This window comes from Helianthus annuus, chromosome 12, assembly GCF_002127325.2.
Source record: "Helianthus annuus cultivar XRQ/B chromosome 12, HanXRQr2.0-SUNRISE, whole genome shotgun sequence".
Classification (NCBI taxonomy): Eukaryota; Viridiplantae; Streptophyta; class Magnoliopsida; order Asterales; family Asteraceae; genus Helianthus; species Helianthus annuus.
Window position 1 is genome coordinate 101,512,194 of NC_035444.2, and position 18,150 is coordinate 101,530,343.

The following is an 18,150-nucleotide window of genomic DNA, read 5'->3' on the forward strand; positions in this document are numbered from 1 at the left end:
TACGGTCCGTAAGCCCCTAGTTTGGCAGATTTACCATTTTGGTCCCTGCAGCACCAAAACTTGGTTTTTGGTGCGTTTTTGGCACGTTTAAGCCTCGTTAACCTCATTTCAAAGTTCTAAAATGAAGTTAAAGTATAGGGAACTTAAAATGTGTTCAAAAATATGTCGGATGTCGGTTCGTTTGGTCGTGCAGCCTGACCCTGTTGCTGAGCAACTTGTTGAGCAGGGTTCTGAACTGCGCGGTTCTGAGCAAACCGACAAACATCGGCAAGATGACCCGACTTCCCACAGTTAGTACAGAAACGGCACTGATACTGCGGCTGATGGTGACTGTTGCATTGATTGCACAAAGGTGCACTTCCTGAATAGGGCTTCTTTGCTGGAGGCTGGTTGGGAGCTGCCTGGTTAGCTTGGGCAGTGGCAGCATAGTTTTGGGAAGTCTTACGCTTCCTTGACCCCCTTAAGGAACCAGAATGCTTTCCCTTCTTGTTTTGACCTTTCTTGCTATCCTCCTTGTCAGCCGACTGTTTCTTGCCCTTGTCACCCTTCCTGTGTAACTTATTCTTTCGAATCTGTGACTCAGTCAGTGTCGCTGATAACTCGATTGCCTGACGGAGTGTGGTAGGGTTGCTACCAGTAAGGATGTCTTGTACCGAGTCAGGTAGGCCGTCGATATACCTTTCGATGGCCTTATCGAGTGGGGTAACCATAGTCGGGCAAAGCAGACTCAACTCCTCAAACCTATCCGTATAAGCCCTGTGCTCGCCACCATCTTGCTTCAAAACATCAAATTCTTTCTCCAACGCTCGTTGCTCATGACGAGGACAAAACTCCCTCATCATAAGAGCTCTCAGTTCAGCCCATGTCTGAGCTAGAGCAACTTCTGCACCTTGATCTCTCATAACCCCATTCCACCATGTAAGAGCCCTCTTCTGAAACACGCTTGAAGAAAACTCGACCTTGCGATTATCCGGACACTGCACGTGGCGAAAAGTGTTCTCGATGCTCTCGAACCACTGAAGAAGCCCAGTTGCTCCTTCAGAACCACTGAACTTGAGTGGCTTAGCCGAGTTAAAATCCTTGTATTTGCATATACCATTGTTGTTGTTGTTGGCTTGGTTCCATTGAGCGAAGAGATTTGGGAATTGAGCAGCCATCTGCTGCGCAATAATCTCCGCCAGCTCGGCAGTAGCTATCTGGTTGTCGCGTCGAGGAGGCATTCTAGAAGAGAAAAACATGAAATGAAACGAGTGAGATGATTGGATGAAGAGAATGAGATGAAGCAAAATCAACAAAAGCAAAGATGGCGGTTATGCATCGCAAAGCAAACAAGCGACATGAAATGTCTAGTCAAAGTAAATGGGTCAGAATTAGTGTATCGCGAAGACATGCTCGCCTATAAGTGAACACTCACCCCAAGAGTCCCCAGGTAAGAGTGACTGGTCCGATTATGTGGATTTGTACGAACACTCTAGCCTTAGACAGAAAACCCAGGGTACAGGCATTCACTCTTCCAGGTCGCACGTGTTCACACTATTAACCCAAAACTTTGACGAGATTTTTGAGAATCCAAAGGGTTCAAAACCATATAACAGAGGGTTCAAAACCTTATAACAGAGGGTTCAAAACCTAGTAATCAATCATCCTAGAACAGATGATTAATTTTCAAAGCGGATTCGGAACCGAAGTTCCCGTTGTGGTTATCACCTAAGGATAGGTGATGTGCATGTTTTAAACTCTAAACACAAGATAACTTGTGTTAGGGTCCTAGAAAGTTATAGTCTAGGTCAAAGCATTACTAATAACCTAATTCCCTATAACCAATGGCTCTGATACCAACTCTTCTGTCACACCCCGGCCGCGTGTAACATGCAACCGCGGCGGAAAACGTCGGGGAGTGTTGTGGACAGAATTAATTGTTATACAACCATGGAAATTAAAGTTACATTTTATTTATTAAACAAGGGTAGTACATTGTCTTAAACAGGAAAACAAAGAGTTTATAACATAGTTAACTAAGTCTATCTTCAGTTTTAGTCTCTAAGGCACAGGTCCGCCCTAGTGTCATGATCATCATCCTATGGAATAGCTCCTGAAAACACATGTGAAAGTAGGTACGTCAGCATAAAAATGTATGTGAGATACATAGGTTTTGTGAAAATGGGATTCATGACTTGAGTTTAAAGAATGTTTAATAACAGTCAGTCATGAACCTTGTAATTCGTCTTGCTTTGTAAACCACTTGAAAAACGATAACATCAATTGATACGTATAGATAAGTGCAAGGTTAAACGAGTAACCAGGTAAAATGAGTTGAATGTAATAAGTTGTTTTGTAAGACAATGTTTTATGAAAAGTATGTTATTTGTATAAAATGTTATATGTCTAAACTGAAATGATTTAGATAACGCTAAGATATGTAATATTATACAAACATTTATATATAGGAAGTACCAGCGGCGTATCCACCATGTTTGCATCATATTACATACTCCACGTTACTCAAACCATTTACCCAAACCAATCCACCATGTAAATTGTTCATGTATAAACCAAATGTCAAGTGTTATTGTGTAAACCATGTTAAATGTTTATGTTCAATGTAAAACACCAAATGTGTATGTCAATGTCAACGTGTTTATGTTCAATGTAAATCATGTAATGTGCATCCCAGATGTATCATGTATGGTAAGCGAAATGTATCAACTTAAACCATATGAAAAATGCACAAAACAAGTCGTTGAAGTAAAACGTGGTTTAAATCAACGTTATGTTCTGTGGAAAAATGCATGCTCTATTGATACTAACATTTATGCAGTATTGTAAACTATGCATACATCCAAGCCTTGAGACTGCGGCGATAAACCCTTAAACAAATTAAAGGTTCATCAAAGTTATGTATATCGAATTCGGTCACTCCTTCCAGTCCTATCAAACCCAGGACTTCAGGAATGGGAGTTGTCAATTCCTATGGTACCACTACCTACTAACGAACGGCGTAGCTAATGTTAATGAATGTATTGTCCCATGTTAAACAAACCAAATGTCATAACAAAATGAAGGCATGTGATGTAAACAATTGTACTAAGTATGCTAAGTAAACATACGAAGCAGAAATGTTCATGTAAATCAATGTGCCCATATGCTGAGTAAACATATGCAGCAGAAATGTTCATGTAAATCAATGTGTCCATATGCTGAGTAAACATATGCAACAGAAATGTTCATGTAAATCAATGTGTCCATATGCTGAGTAAACATATGCAACAGAAATGTTCATGTAAATCAATATGTCCATATGCTGAGTAAACATATGCAACAGAAATGTAATGTAAATCAATGTGTCCATATGCTGAGTAAACATATGCAACAGAAATGTTCATGTAAATCAATGTGTCCATATGCTGAGTAAACATATGCAACAGGAACGCAATGTAAATCAACGTACTAAGTACGCACACAATGGGCATACATAGCGTGAAATGTAATGAAATCGTGTACTATAATGTACTAACAACATAGCAGGCATATGATGTGAAAACATGGAAAGCATGAATGTAACAGATAGGCACATGTGTTTCACCCCAAAACAGTTTAGAGAACAGTAAAAGATGGGGTTCTATGTACTCACCTGAGATTGCTTTGAATTCCTTGTATAATAACCAGATAATGCTAAAGATCACGGGATATCAAACGGCACCTAATAGGTAGCTATGTTAATATACCGGACCAAATCGGAAGGATCGGATAGTACGCGGGTTTGTAAACCAAACGAGTATGGAGACTCGTGTAATATGGTTTAACAAAGCCTACATACTAAAATGAAACTTAACCTAGGTGCTTGCGACCCATCACGACCCGTTTAGGTAGCTTATGCTACCTTACGCGTCGTTCGCGTAGAACGCGTCTGGAACGCCTAACATCGTGACCACAAGGCATAACCTCGGAAGGTTATAGCTATGGTCACCTAATGTGTTTGGTCGGATCCTAATGATCGACCAAATGGGTCGGGTTCGAAAGTATAAGCGATGGTTTAGATCGCTTACCTTACGACCCTATATAAGCACTATACTAAAAGTGACGAGCTAAGCATGTTAGAACATGCTTAACTAAGTTTAGAAAACAGGTTTGGCATCAAAACAAATGGCTTTGATGCTCACGAGTAATTTGGTTACAAAATACGCAAGAATGCGCATTTTGGCCGAAACTACGACTCGTCACTGAGCCTAGATAACGTGGTGATCAGTAGGTATAGTCACTACGGACTATAACTATCGTGATCACGCTCACGTTATGAAGTTCCATGAACTTCGCATCGGCCATAAGCTGGTCAATGCAGAAAGTCAACAAAACGTCGACTTTCGGACTCGAAAAGCGAATAAAAGAACGAAAGAACACTTACGGAGGGTCCCCGAATGCTAATCTAGATCAAAATAGCTCAGGTATGAAACAATGGTTCCAACTTAGAGCCTTAAGATCAGATTGTGTGGGTTTTGAGCAAAATGGGGGGGGGGTATTTATAGGAAAAGTGAAACCGTTAGGATCGTTTCTCGAATAACGTGCCACGATCTTGTGCGTACATGTGTCAAATTGTTAGGTTCACTGAATATGGCCCTTGGCCTTTGATTGGGTGAAAAGGCAATTGGACCTTTCGCCATTTGAAGAGCCAATCAGCATTAAATGTGGGTTCTGCTGTACTGGGGACCCCTTACGGACCGTATGGGCTTTGGCTTACGGTCCGTAAGCCCCTAGTTTGGCAGATTTACCATTTTGGTCCCTGCAGCACCAAAACTTGGTTTTTGGTGCGTTTTTGGCACGTTTAAGCCCCGTTAACCTCATTTCAAAGTTCTAAAATGAAGTTAAAGTATAGGGAACTTAAAATATGTTCAAAAATATGTCGGATGTTGGTTCGTTTGGCCGTACGGTCGCGATGTTCGGTTAATTACGACGGAATGCGCATAAGCGCGAAAGACGATCCAAATTGCGCGAAGAATGTATTTTTCTCATGCCATACACTAAGGCATAATATAAGGATGCTTACATAAAGTTTTGGATGTCCAGATGTATTCAGAACGTAAGTTATGCGCGAAAGTGCAAACTTGTGCACTTTTTGACACTTTTAGCCCCTGAATGATCCAAAAGTTTGTTTTAGGATACCAAACCCCTCAAAGCCTATTTCTAAGCTATTTAAAGGATATTTATGGTATGTTTAACTTATGGACATGTTCCAGAATGTTCGTTACAGTTCGAATTGGCATAATTTCGCAGTTTGTCAATTTTAGTCCCTGTAAGCGAATTAACTTGTTTTTGCTATACCAAAACCTTCAAAACTTATTTCTAAGTTATGTAAAGGTTATTTAAGGTATGTTGAGTATATGTTGATGTTCCGGAGTATTTGTCGCATTAAACTGAGTACGTTTAAGCACTAGTTAGCGTATAACTCTCCAGAAAGTAATGTAGAGTTTGAAATTGATCAAAAGTCAAAACATTGGGATAAAATAACAATGTTTTATTGATAATTGAACTGTTCATAATGATTACAAGCACAAATGTTACATGCTACCCATCAACTTAGTCGGTCTAATGAAGCTATTGTCCACAAAATTTCGTACTCAACGTAATCACTAAAACACGCTCACCTCATATCATTATACTAAAAACTTTTATTTTCAATCGGAAATCAAACCAACTTTTCGCACACGCTTACAAAATATTACGAATATTATTTGATCGTTTACTAAAACTCTTTTCGAAGATCACTAAGTTCATTAGCTATATTTCTTTCTAAGAATCAACGTTTCCACGGAAACCTCTAAACTTCAAATTTCTTCTTTTGATGCAAGATCCTTTAAAACGATGTAAACTTACTATCTTCTAGAACCTTTTGATACATCACTCAATACGTCATTTAGATTTCAAAACATGTGGGCAAGAAAACTCCATAGGGACCGACAATCTTCAACTTACGTAAATTCTTCTAAAATAAGAGTAGCATTTCCATTCTTTACAAAATACGTCACGTATAATCAATAAATACTTTATATTCTTTTTACATTCACAAACTAGATTCTACATTCCAAGTCAAGCTCAACCTATTTTGATCCGTTAAGCTCAACATTTTGCTCAAAAAACTATATATGCCTATCATCGTACAACTTCTAGTCACTATCTCACGACAATTTCATTTATATCATTCGTTTTTACAAACTCGAACTTCTCGGTCATTTTATATGTTTAAATTCATTGTATTCATACCATACACTGAATCATCGTCCTTTGTGCCTATACTTATATTCATACATATATAGATATTCATGATCATAATCATACAATACTCTCATGCATATTCATACTTGTACTTATGCTCATACGCATATTTTTATTCATACTCATAATACATACATTCGTACTTACACGTGAACATGACCCGAGGGGTTCGATCACGTTGGTCTCATACTTATTTGAACATAAACATGCTTACATTCTTATACGGCACATGAGAATCATAGAGCGTAGTACTGTGTATGGTAAGACACAGAACGTAACATGACACCGAATAACGAAACGGATGAAACATGGTAAAAACATGGTGGATATGCCGCTGGTACTTGTCACACCCCCAAAATCCACCATGCGGAGTACCACCGCTTGGAGGCGTGACGTGACCAGGATCGAGCCACCAATCATATTGAACAACGTATTTAAGTAAATAAAACCAACCACAATACAATTGGTGACCAAAAGCCAGTTAACCAAGGGTTTAAATAAAACAGCGGAAGCATAATACGTGATACCAAAATATAAGTTCATAGTCCATAAGTTTAAAATCCAAAACGTAGATTTAATAAGTTCATAAGGATTAAGTGTTTATTACGGAACATGACAGTCCGTATCCCACAACGACTCCTTCCTCGTGCAAGCTCCAAGCATTTAACGACCTGTAAGGCATGTAACAACGAGTCAACAACAAAGTTGAGTGAGTTCACGTTTAGTTGTTTAGTTTTGAGTTGTTACTAAAAACGTGGTTTGTCTTTCGTTGGCGTAATTGCCGTGGGGGTTACCCCGTAGTTGAAAGTAAGATTAACCAGTTCATTCTTTATTGCCCAAACCATTTCCATGATTAGTGGGGGCTTCCCCATGTGAACCATTAGATCGTATGATATCGACTAGTACGCAAGTAAGTTGTACCCTACATCAGCGTCTATCATCACTGATGGTTTGCCATAGTCCATTAGTACATGCCCGTCCGACTGGCACGGTGTGAGGTTTGTTAAACCTAATAGCGCTATTAACTAATGACCCGCTCGCCATTGGCCTCGGCGATTAAGTCGATATAAAATGAGGGACTTATGATAGAGTTTTGTCTAGTAAGTTTAAGGTTGTTGTCCTACACAAGGAGGACGAACGTACGTAGTTCTCCCAAAGAGAATACGCAGGATTAATACTGGCATCCTACCCGAGGAGGATGGCCGTACATATCCTACCTAAGTAGGATATCTAGATTCCGTTTTAATTCTTTAACCCATTCCCAAACCACCGGGAATCCCATGCCTTAGAAAGTGTGTGAACTCACGTCGGTTTGCTCGGTTAGATTCTCAAATATAGCTAACAGTCAAGGTCCGTGAATCACGTCCTAATATAATTTACCAGTTAGTCATTTAGTGGCTTTCAAATAGAACACAAAGTTCCTACACGTATCTATCACACAACATGCATCGTTTTAACGGTTTATGCGCATCTAAGTTTCCCATCCATTCCCCTCTCAAAATCAAACATACGATAATGCACATAACATATATAACATGTTAGATCATTCACGGATAGCATACTCTACATTTAGACACGCAAGTCACAACTTATCTCAATTCAGCATTTATATTCAAAACCGGTTGTTTTCGGACGTTTTAATAAAATAGTTAAATTATTCCAAAAATTCCCAAATTTTTACAGGATATCTTAAACGTTCCATGTTTTATTGTTTAAAAATATCGGGGTCCGGTTCACTACCAATATTTTATAAAAAATCATATTCCGGACTGACCTCAGATTTATGCATTTCTGACCACAGTCCACGGAACAATTTATTAAAAATTCATCGAGTGTCCGATTTACGAAATTCCAGTGGGGTAATTACAGATACATCAGTTGTCATCTACTTTATGAATTCCATGAGCTGATTCATCATATTTTTCCAGTTATGACCAAAAACATAACACCTATTTTCAGCAGCAAAAATGCAGCTTGAGCTGCTGTTACAAAATGACCTTTTAAAAATAGTAAACGGAGTCCAAAAATTATGATTCCAGTGTCATTAGAACCGTATTTCATAATACATAATTTTAGAGTTCAGAAAACACATTTTTCGCTTTATTAAGGTTCGGTTACAGCCAACTGAAGTTGGCTGTAATCATCAAACAACAAACTGTTTTCAGCTTTTAACATTGTAAAGTGTGTTCGGTTGATTTCGTTAATATGTTTAGTGATCACAACAACATCAAGCATCAATATTAACAAGTAAGTCAGCAAGTAATTAGTAATATATCCAAACAACTAACATTTTTACATCATGTTTCATCTTCTTGTTCTTGACACTTTAGTGATTTAAACATACTAAACATACTACACCCTTTGATCATAGCAATGAGACGAAACAAGATTAACAAGAGTGTAACAAGGGACTTACTACTAGCTTATAGCTAGGGATGAAATCTAGTGCAAAGTTGGTAAGAAAAAGATGGTGAAAAGTCTTGAAACAAGCTCCTTTGAAACCCTTCAAGAGGCAACCTCCATAGATTCACTTTCAAAGCTTGGAATGCACTTGTTAATGGAAGAGATGGATGATGGAAGTGGTGGTGATGGGTTTCTGTCATAGGATGGAGCTGAAGAGAGGGAGAGATGTAAGGAATGAGGGTTTGATCTTGGTGAAAGATATGATATGATCCTTGTAAGATTGTCTCCATACTTGTAATTATTCCTTTCAAATTTTATGTTTACTTCACCAAGCAAGATCCAATATAAAATATGAATGAAATCTTTGTGAGATTTGATGGTGATATTTAGGGGGGTTTGGCCGTAGCTTTATGTATGGGAGAGAAGAAGAAAAATTGTGAATGATGGTTATAATCTTGGCCAAGATATTATAAGATATGTTCACATATCTTGGCGGATCCTACAAGTAACAAATCCAATAAACAATGGAAATAAAATCTAGCATGAGATTGTGAGGCATGGCAAAAATGATTTGTGGGTCCTCTTTGGGATTGGAATCGGTTAGGGGGGGGTCTATTTGCAAAGTTTGTAACTAAGTGGCAAGTATTAGTTAGATAACAAGTATATAATTCCATATACTAGTTAGTAGGGAAAATAGTGGGTGTTATGGTATACGGGGATCATGACTAGTCAAGAATAATAAAATAACGTGTTTGACAAATATTTGGTGTCCGGGTAATGTCCGGTTGTTTGGTCGGATATTGTTCCCTTAAAGTGTTTAATTGTACCGTAAAGTGTCTTATTTATATATTTTTGCAACGAAATAAATTCCTAACATATAAGAAAATATTCAGGACCATTTAGTCAGGTTTTCTGCATACTACTAGTATGCTATTACGCACATGTAAGTATAACACAGTCATCAGAGAGCAGTTAAATAACTCCACACCGTCATCAAGTACTTTAATTATCATTTAATAAATTGTACGGAATACATGTAAATTTGAGGGTTGTCACATTCTCCCCTTGTTAAAGAATCCGAAATTTAGCGCGCAGTTACTGAGGAAGCTAGTTAAGTTGCGTTGGTTTCCTGGTTTTCCTGGGGTGTCACATCATTCCCCCGTTGATTTGGAATTTCGTCCCGAAATTCTGCAGTAGCTTCAGCCTCAGTAGTGGTTGCGTTTTTCTTAAACAGCTGGGGATACTTGAGTTTCATTTGGTCTTCTCGTTCCCAGGTATACTCTGGGCCACGACAGGAATTCCAACGAACTCGGACGAGAGGTATTCTGGTGTGCTTGAGGATCTTAACGTCTTGATCCGTAATCTCTATTGGTTCCTCGACGAATCGCAGCTTGTCGTCGATTGTGAGCTCTTTGAGAGGAACTATGAGGGTCTCATCTGATAGACACTTCTTCAGATTCGACACATGGAATACGTTGTGAACTCCACTGAGTTCTTCAGGTAGGTTCAGCCTGTAAGCGACTTTGCCAATTTTCTCAATGATCTCGAATGGCCCGACGTAACGCGGATTGAGTTTGCCTCGTTTGCCAAAACGAACTACACCTTTCCAAGGTGAGACTTTGAGTAGCACTCGATCCCCAACCTGGAACTCGAGTGGTTTTCTTCGCTTATCGGCATAGCTTTTCTGACGGTCACGAGCTGCCGCCATTCGATGTCGTATCTGAGCAATCTTTTCTGTTGTATCTACTACTAGTTCTGGGCCATTGATTTGACTGTCACCAACTTCTGCCCAACAAGAAGGTGATCGGCATTTACGTTCGTACAATGCCTCAAACGGAGCGGCCTGGATGCTGGTGTGGTAGCTGTTGTTATACGAAAATTCCACTAACGGGAGATGATTTTCCCAGTCGTTGCCGAAGTCGATCACGCATGCCCTAAGCATGTCTTCGAGAGTCTGAATGGTGCGTTCAGATTGCCTATCCGTTTGTGGATGATAAGCGGTGCTCATGTCTAATCGTGAGCCAAAAGACTTATGCATAGCTTGCCATAGTTCAGAGGTAAAACGAGCGTCACGATCAGAAATGATGGAGGTTGGCACTCCGTGCCTTGATACCACTTCTTTTAGGTAGATGTCTGCTAGAGTAGAAAACTTATCCGTTCCTTTGATAGGCAGAAAATGTGCAGACTTGGTCAGTCGATCCACGATCACCCAAATGGTATCATTTCCGCGTTGAGATCTGGGCAGGCCAGTAACGAAGTCCATGGATATTTGCTCCCATTTCCATTTTGGGATCTCTGGTTGTTGAAGTGGGCCTGATGGTTTCTGGTATTCGACCTTGACTCTAGCACAAGTCAAGCATTTACTGACGTAGGTCGCTATGCTGGCTTTCATACTAGGCCACCAGTATGTAGTTTTTAGGTCGTGGTACATCTTATCCGAACCAGGATGTACTGAATAACGAGACTTATGTGCTTCATCCATCACAAGCTCACGTAAGTCTCCATAAAGTGGAACCCAGATGCGTCCGTTAACATAGTAGGCGCCGTTTTCTTTTTGTTCTAGTCGTTGCCTCGATCCTCGTAAGGACTTAGCCCTGATGTTCTCTACTTTCAATGCTTCAACCTGAGCATCGCGAATCTGAGCGGGAAGGTTAGATTGGATGGTAAGCTGTAACGCAAGTACACGCCTAGGTATAGTAGCCTTTCCGCTGAGGGCGTCAGCCACAACATTGGCTTTGCCCGGATGATACTTGATAGCGCATTCATAATCGTTCAAGAGCTCTACCCATCGGCGTTGACGCATGTTTAACTCCTTTTGCTTGAAGATATGCTCGAGACTCCTGTGATCGGTGTAAATGGTGCACTTGGTACCGTACAGGTAATGTCTCCATATCTTAAGCGCGAAAACAACTGCTCCCAGTTCCAGATCGTGAGTAGTGTAGTTCCTTTCGTGAACTTTAAGTTGACGTGATGCGTAGGCAATGACCTTGTCACGTTGCATCAACACGCAACCAAGTCCTTGGATGGAAGCATCGCAGTAAACCACAAAATCGTATGTGCCTTCAGGCAATGAGAGGATAGGCGCGCTACAAAGTCTATCCTTCAAGTGCTGAAATGCGGACTCCTGTGCATCACCCCAACGATAGGTGGCACCCTTCTGAGTCAGTGAAGTGAGAGGTTGCGCAATCTTGGAGAAATCTTTGATAAACCTTCTGTAATATCCTGCCAAACCCAAGAATTGGCGGATCTCTGTTGGTGTGCGGGGTGCAGGCCAGTTCTTGATTGATTCAACCTTGGATGGATCAACATGAATCCCATCCTTGTTTACCATATGGCCCAGAAAATGGACTTCGCGAAGCCAGAAGTCACATTTCGAAAACTTGGCATACGGCTGCTCTTTACGAAGTAGTTCCAGAATAAGCCTCAGGTGTTGCTCGTGTTCCTCCTGACTCTTAGAATAGATCAGGATGTCGTCGATGAAGACTATGACAAATTTATCCAAGTAAGGCTTGCACACTCGATTCATGAGGTCCATGAAGACCGCAGGTGCATTCGTCAATCCGAAAGGCATAACCAGAAACTCATAATGGCCGTAACGAGTCCTGAATGCTGTTTTGGAGACGTCCTCCTCTCGGACTCTCAGCTGATGGTAGCCTGACCTTAGGTCAATCTTAGAATAAAAGCTCGACCCTTGCAACTGGTCGAACAAGTCATCAATGCGTGGAAGAGGATAACGATTCTTCACGGTCACCTTGTTGAGTTCGCGGTAGTCAATACACATCCTGAAGGTACCGTCTTTCTTCTTTACGAACAAGACGGGAGCTCCCCAGGGCGAAGAGCTAGGACGTATAAAACTCTTTTCCAAGAGCTCTTGTAGTTGCGTAGACAGTTCTTCGAGTTCTGATGGAGCAAGTCGATAAGGCGCACGAGCTATTGGTGCTGCTCCAGGGGCTAGCTCGATTTGAAACTCGACTTGTCGATGAGGCGGAAGTCCAGGTAATTCCTCAGGAAATACCTCAAGGAAAATCGCGCACAAAAGGAATGTCTTCTATATTCTTTTCCTTCGAGGATGTATTGGAAACGAGGGCTAGGATAGCAGTGTGGCCCTTTCGCAACCATCTCTAGGCCTTAAGGAAAGAGATGATGCCTACTACAACACCACTCTTATCGCCACGAATCACGAGGAGTTCTTCACCAGAACGAGGGATGCGGACAATCTTCTTGTTGCAAGAATTTCCGCTTGCTGATGAGATAACCAATCCATCCTAATAACAACGTCGTTCACTGATAGGAGTGTTACATCGATATGGTTGGCACCACAGGAACTAGCTGAAGAAGGATGACCGTCATACACGTTTGTAGTGTTAAGGTTCCCATCAAAGTTGTTGGGCTCCCCTCATGCGAAGGGGAAATAAATCACCTTGATCGATGAACTTAGATGAGTTTGCATTTATCGAGTCGGTAAGCAACCAAATTTAGAGGAGTTTCCTTAGGTCGTGCGAATGAATTAAAAAAAAAATACGTTTGTGTAATCGTGAGGTTTCAAAGAAAGGACGCGAAAATGTGTTCGAGAGAGTATAATCGTACCAACAACACATCATCACTCTCAAGGTTTCAATAAGTGATCACCAATGATAGAAATTCGAGCCTTCCAAACCCTCTAAACTAGAGTGTGTTCGCATTAGTGTCTAGCGTCACTGTGGTAAAGGAATGATGGTTCTGTCTAAGTCAATAGTAGAAATATTGCATTATTCGACAAGCATAGGTCGGTACAAAGGCTAGCGAAAAGATTTCACATAATTATGATAAACCATCGTAGGATCAAAGTGCGACTCTTGTAGTGTAAGGGGAAAAAGGGGTGAGGTAAATGTGTAGCTCGTCGTGTCCGTATGTAAGTTGAGTAATCCGTATCGCCGTCCTCGAATGTCCCGAAGACTATCCCATCATTAGGAGGCATCCGCTTGCTAAGTTGGGTATACGAGGGTGTAGATCAAAATAAGATAATTAACTACCCAACAAGGTAATGAGGGGGTAATCTTGTGATTGGTGGAAATCCCGGTGTGGTTGTTAGCGTTTCGTTATATCGGTTGCGGATCGAAGGAACGGGAGGTTGGGCATGTTGACCTGTGGTGCGATAATAAAGGACAAGGTTAAGCACGAGGGTAGGTTTGCGAAGGTAAGATCTAAACGTCCTAAGATAGGTCGAAGTGGCAGGTTATACCTCCTGCAGGAACAGCTGCGAGTGCCTCAGCAACTCGTTCGTTGATCAGAGCCGTCAACTGGGCTTGAGTGAGGTTGATACATCCTCCGCGTCCGCTCATGATCTTCATCACGAAGCAACGTAAGTGAGAAAAGTGTCGTGATAGTGCGTAAGTGTGGGACGACAGTAGAGAGTAAGCACACAAGGTTCAAGTAGCAGTTATCACGTTAACTAATACACAGTGTGAGCTATCTAACCGACAATATAACATAAATCATACCACCTATTGTGTCGAGTCTTGCACGTGGAGCGAAGCGTCATTGGGGATCGTTGAGCACTGTACAGGTTATAGTCTGGTTTTATCGAAAAGCTTTTCCCTTTTTAAAACCAAGTTCACTATAACCAATGGCTCTGATACCAATCTGTCACACCCCCAAAATCCACCATGCGGAGTACCACCGCTTGGAGGCGTGACGTGACCAGGATCGAGCCACCAATCATATTGAACAACGTATTTAAGTAAATAAAACCAACCACAATACAATTGGTGACCAAAAGCCAATTAACCAAGTTTTAAATAAAACAGCGGAAGCATAATACATGATACCAAAATATAAGTTCATAGTCCATAAGTTTAAAATCCAAAACGTAGATTTAATAAGTTCATAAGGATTAAGTGTTTATTACGAAACATAACAGTCCGTATCCCACAACGACTCCTTCCTCGTGCAACCTCCAAGCATTTAACGACCTGTAAGGCATGTAACAACGAGTCAACAACAAAGTTGAGTGAGTTCACATTTAGTTGTTTAGTTTTGAGTTGTTTCTGAAAACGTGGTTTGTCTTTCGTTGGCGTAATTGCCGTAGGGGTTACCCCGTAGTTGAAAGTAAGATTAACCAGTTCATTCTTTATTACCCAAACCATTTCCATGATTAGTGGGGGCTTCCCCATGTGAACCACTAGACCGTATGATATCGACTACTACGCAAGTAAGTTGTGCCCTACATCAGTGTCTATCATCACTGATGGTTTGCCATAGTCCATTAGTACACGCCCGTCCGACTGGCACGGTGTGAGGTTTGTTAAACCTAATAGCGCTATTAACTAATGACCCGCTCGCCATTGGCCTCGGCGATTAAGTCGATATAAAATGAGGGACTTATGATAGAGTTTTGTCTAGTAAGTTTAAAGTTGTTGTCCTACACAAGGAGGACGAACGTACGTAGTTCTCCCAAAGAGAATACGCAGGATTAATACTGGCATCCTACCCGAGGAGGATGGCCGTACATATCCTACCTAAGTAGGATATGTAGATTCCGTTTTAATTCTTTAACCCATTCCCAAACCACCGGGAATTCCATGCCTTAGAAAGTGTGTGAACTCACCTCGGTTTGCTCGGTTAGATTCTCAAATATAGCTAACAGTCAAGGTCGGTCAATCACGTCCTAATATAATTTACCAGTTAGTCATTTAGTGGCTTTCAAATAGAACACAAAGTTCCTACACGTATCTATCACACAACATGCATCGTTTTAACGGTTTATGCCCATCTAAGTTTCCCATCCATTCCCCACTCAAAATCAAACATACGATAATGCACATAACATATATAACATGTTAGATCATTCATGGATAGCATACTTGACATTTAGACACGCAAGTCACAACTTATCTCAATTCAGCATTTATATTCAAAACCGGCTGTTTTCAGACGTTTTAATAAAATAGTTAAGCTATTCCAAAAATTCCCAAACTTCTACAGGATGTCTTAAACGTTCCATATTTTATTGTGTAAAAATATCGGGGTCCGGTTCACTACCAATATTTTATAAAAAATCATATTCCGGACTGAACTCTGATTTATGCATTTCTGACCACAGTCCACCGAACAATTTATTAAAAATTCATCGAGTGTCCGATTTACGAAATTCCAGTGGGGTAATTACAGATACATCAGTTGTCATCTACTGTATGAATTCCATGAGTTGATTCATCATATTTTTCCAGTTATGACCAAAAACATAACACCTATTTTCAGCAGCGAAAATGCAGCTTGAGCTGCTGTTACAAAATGACCTTTTAAAAATAGTAAACGGAGTCCAAAAATTATGATTCCAGTGCCATTAGAACCGTATTTCATAATACATAATTTTAGAGTTCAGAAAACACATTTTTCGCTTTATTAAGGTTCGGTTACAGCCAACTGAAGTTGGCTGTAATCATCAAACAACAAACTGTTTTCAGCTTTTAACATTGTAAAGTGTGTTCGGTTGATTTCGTTAATATGTTTAGTGATCATAACAACATCAAACATCAATATTAACAAGTAAGTCAGCAAGTAATTAGTAATATATCCAAACAACTAACATTTTTACATCATGTTTCATCTTCTTGTTCTTGACACTTTAGTGATTTAAACATACTAAACATACTACACCCTTTGATCATAGCAATGAGATGAAACAAGATTAACAAGAGTGTAACAAGGGACTTACTACTAGCTTATAGCTAGGGATGAAATCTAGTGCAAAGTTGGTAAGAAAAAGATGGTGAAAAGTCTTGAAACAAGCTCCTTTGAAACCCTTCAAGAGGCAACCTCCATAGATTCACTTTCAAAGCTTGGAATGCACTTGTTAATGGAAGAGATGGATGATGGAAGTGGCGGTGATGGGTTTCCGTCATAGGATGGAGCTGAAGAGAGGGAGAGATGTAAGGAATGAGGGTCTGATCTTGTTGAAAGATATGATATGATCCTTGTAAGATTGTCTCCATACTTGTAATTATTCCTTTCAAATTTTATGTTTACTTCACCAAGCAAGATCCAATATAAAATATGAATGAAATCTTTGTGAGATTTGACGGTGATATTTAGGGGGGTTTAGCCGTAGCTTTATGTATGGGAGAGAAGAAGAAAAATTGTGAATGATGGTTATAATCTTGGCCAAGATATTATAAGATATGTTCACATATCTTGGTGGATCCTACAAGTAACAAATCCAATAAACAATGGAAATAAAATCTAGCATGAGATTGTGAGGCATGGCAAAAATGATTTGTGGGTCCTCTTTGGGATTGGAATCGGTTAGGGGGGGGGGTCTATTTGCAAAGTTTGTAACTAAGTGGCAAGTATTAGTTAGATAACAAGTATATAATTCCATATACTAGTTAGTAGGGAAAATAGTGGGTGTTATGGTATACGGGGATCATGACTAGTCAAGAATAATAAAATAACGTGTTTCACAAATATTTGGTGTCCGGGTAATGCCTGGTTGTTTGGTCGGATATTGTTCCGTTAAAGTGTTTAATTGTACCGTAAAGTGTCTTATTTATATATTTTTGCAACGAAATAAATTCCTAACATATAAGAAAATATTCAGGACCATTTAGTCAGGTTTTCTGCATACTACTAGTATGCTACTACGCACATGTAAGTATTACACAGTCATCAGAGAGCAGTTAAATAACTCCACACCGTCATCAAGTACTTTAATTATCATTTAATAAATTGTACGGAATACATGTAAATTTGAGGGTTGTCACATTCTCCCCTTGTTAAAGAATTTCGTCCCGAAATTTAGCGCGTAGTTACTGAGGAAGCTAGTTAAGTTGCGTTGGTTTCCTGGTTTTCCTGGGGTGTCACAGTACTTCCTATATATAAGTATTTTCACCATGTTACCAAACTTTCGTAAAACGTGCCATGAGAAATTCGGTATTTTGTAGACCATATTTAGACCTAATATGCAAACTTTAACAACTCACAAACGCATTGCTAAACGCGCAATATCCGATTATCCACGATGAGAACTCATTCCTAACACAACGTTGTCATTTGTCTAATACAAATGCCATCCTTATACTCGTATTCATTTATTAGATCGATCATTCACTCTTGTAACTCCGTTATTCCCAGTTATTCTTTGTCTTTTATACAACCATCATTTACGATCAATCTGCTTACACATTCGAATCCTAAAAATACTTTCTTACTTTTAAAACTATTTTCCATTCCTTATTTATGCGCAAACATACTTAGTCGGCCGTTGCCTCCAAAACCATTTTATTTAAAAATACCTAACTTCCTCGGTTTCACCGATAAAGAATTCTCTACAAAACTGAAATTTGTCAATGCTCTTTAAAACCAACGAAAACACATCTTACAACCTACAGTGCGGCCACACCTTTCATCAAAATACATACCACTTTATACGAAAACTTTCTTTGTAAATATTATACTTTAAAATACCTCTCGAATTATTCAAACTTGTTTAAACTTATTTTT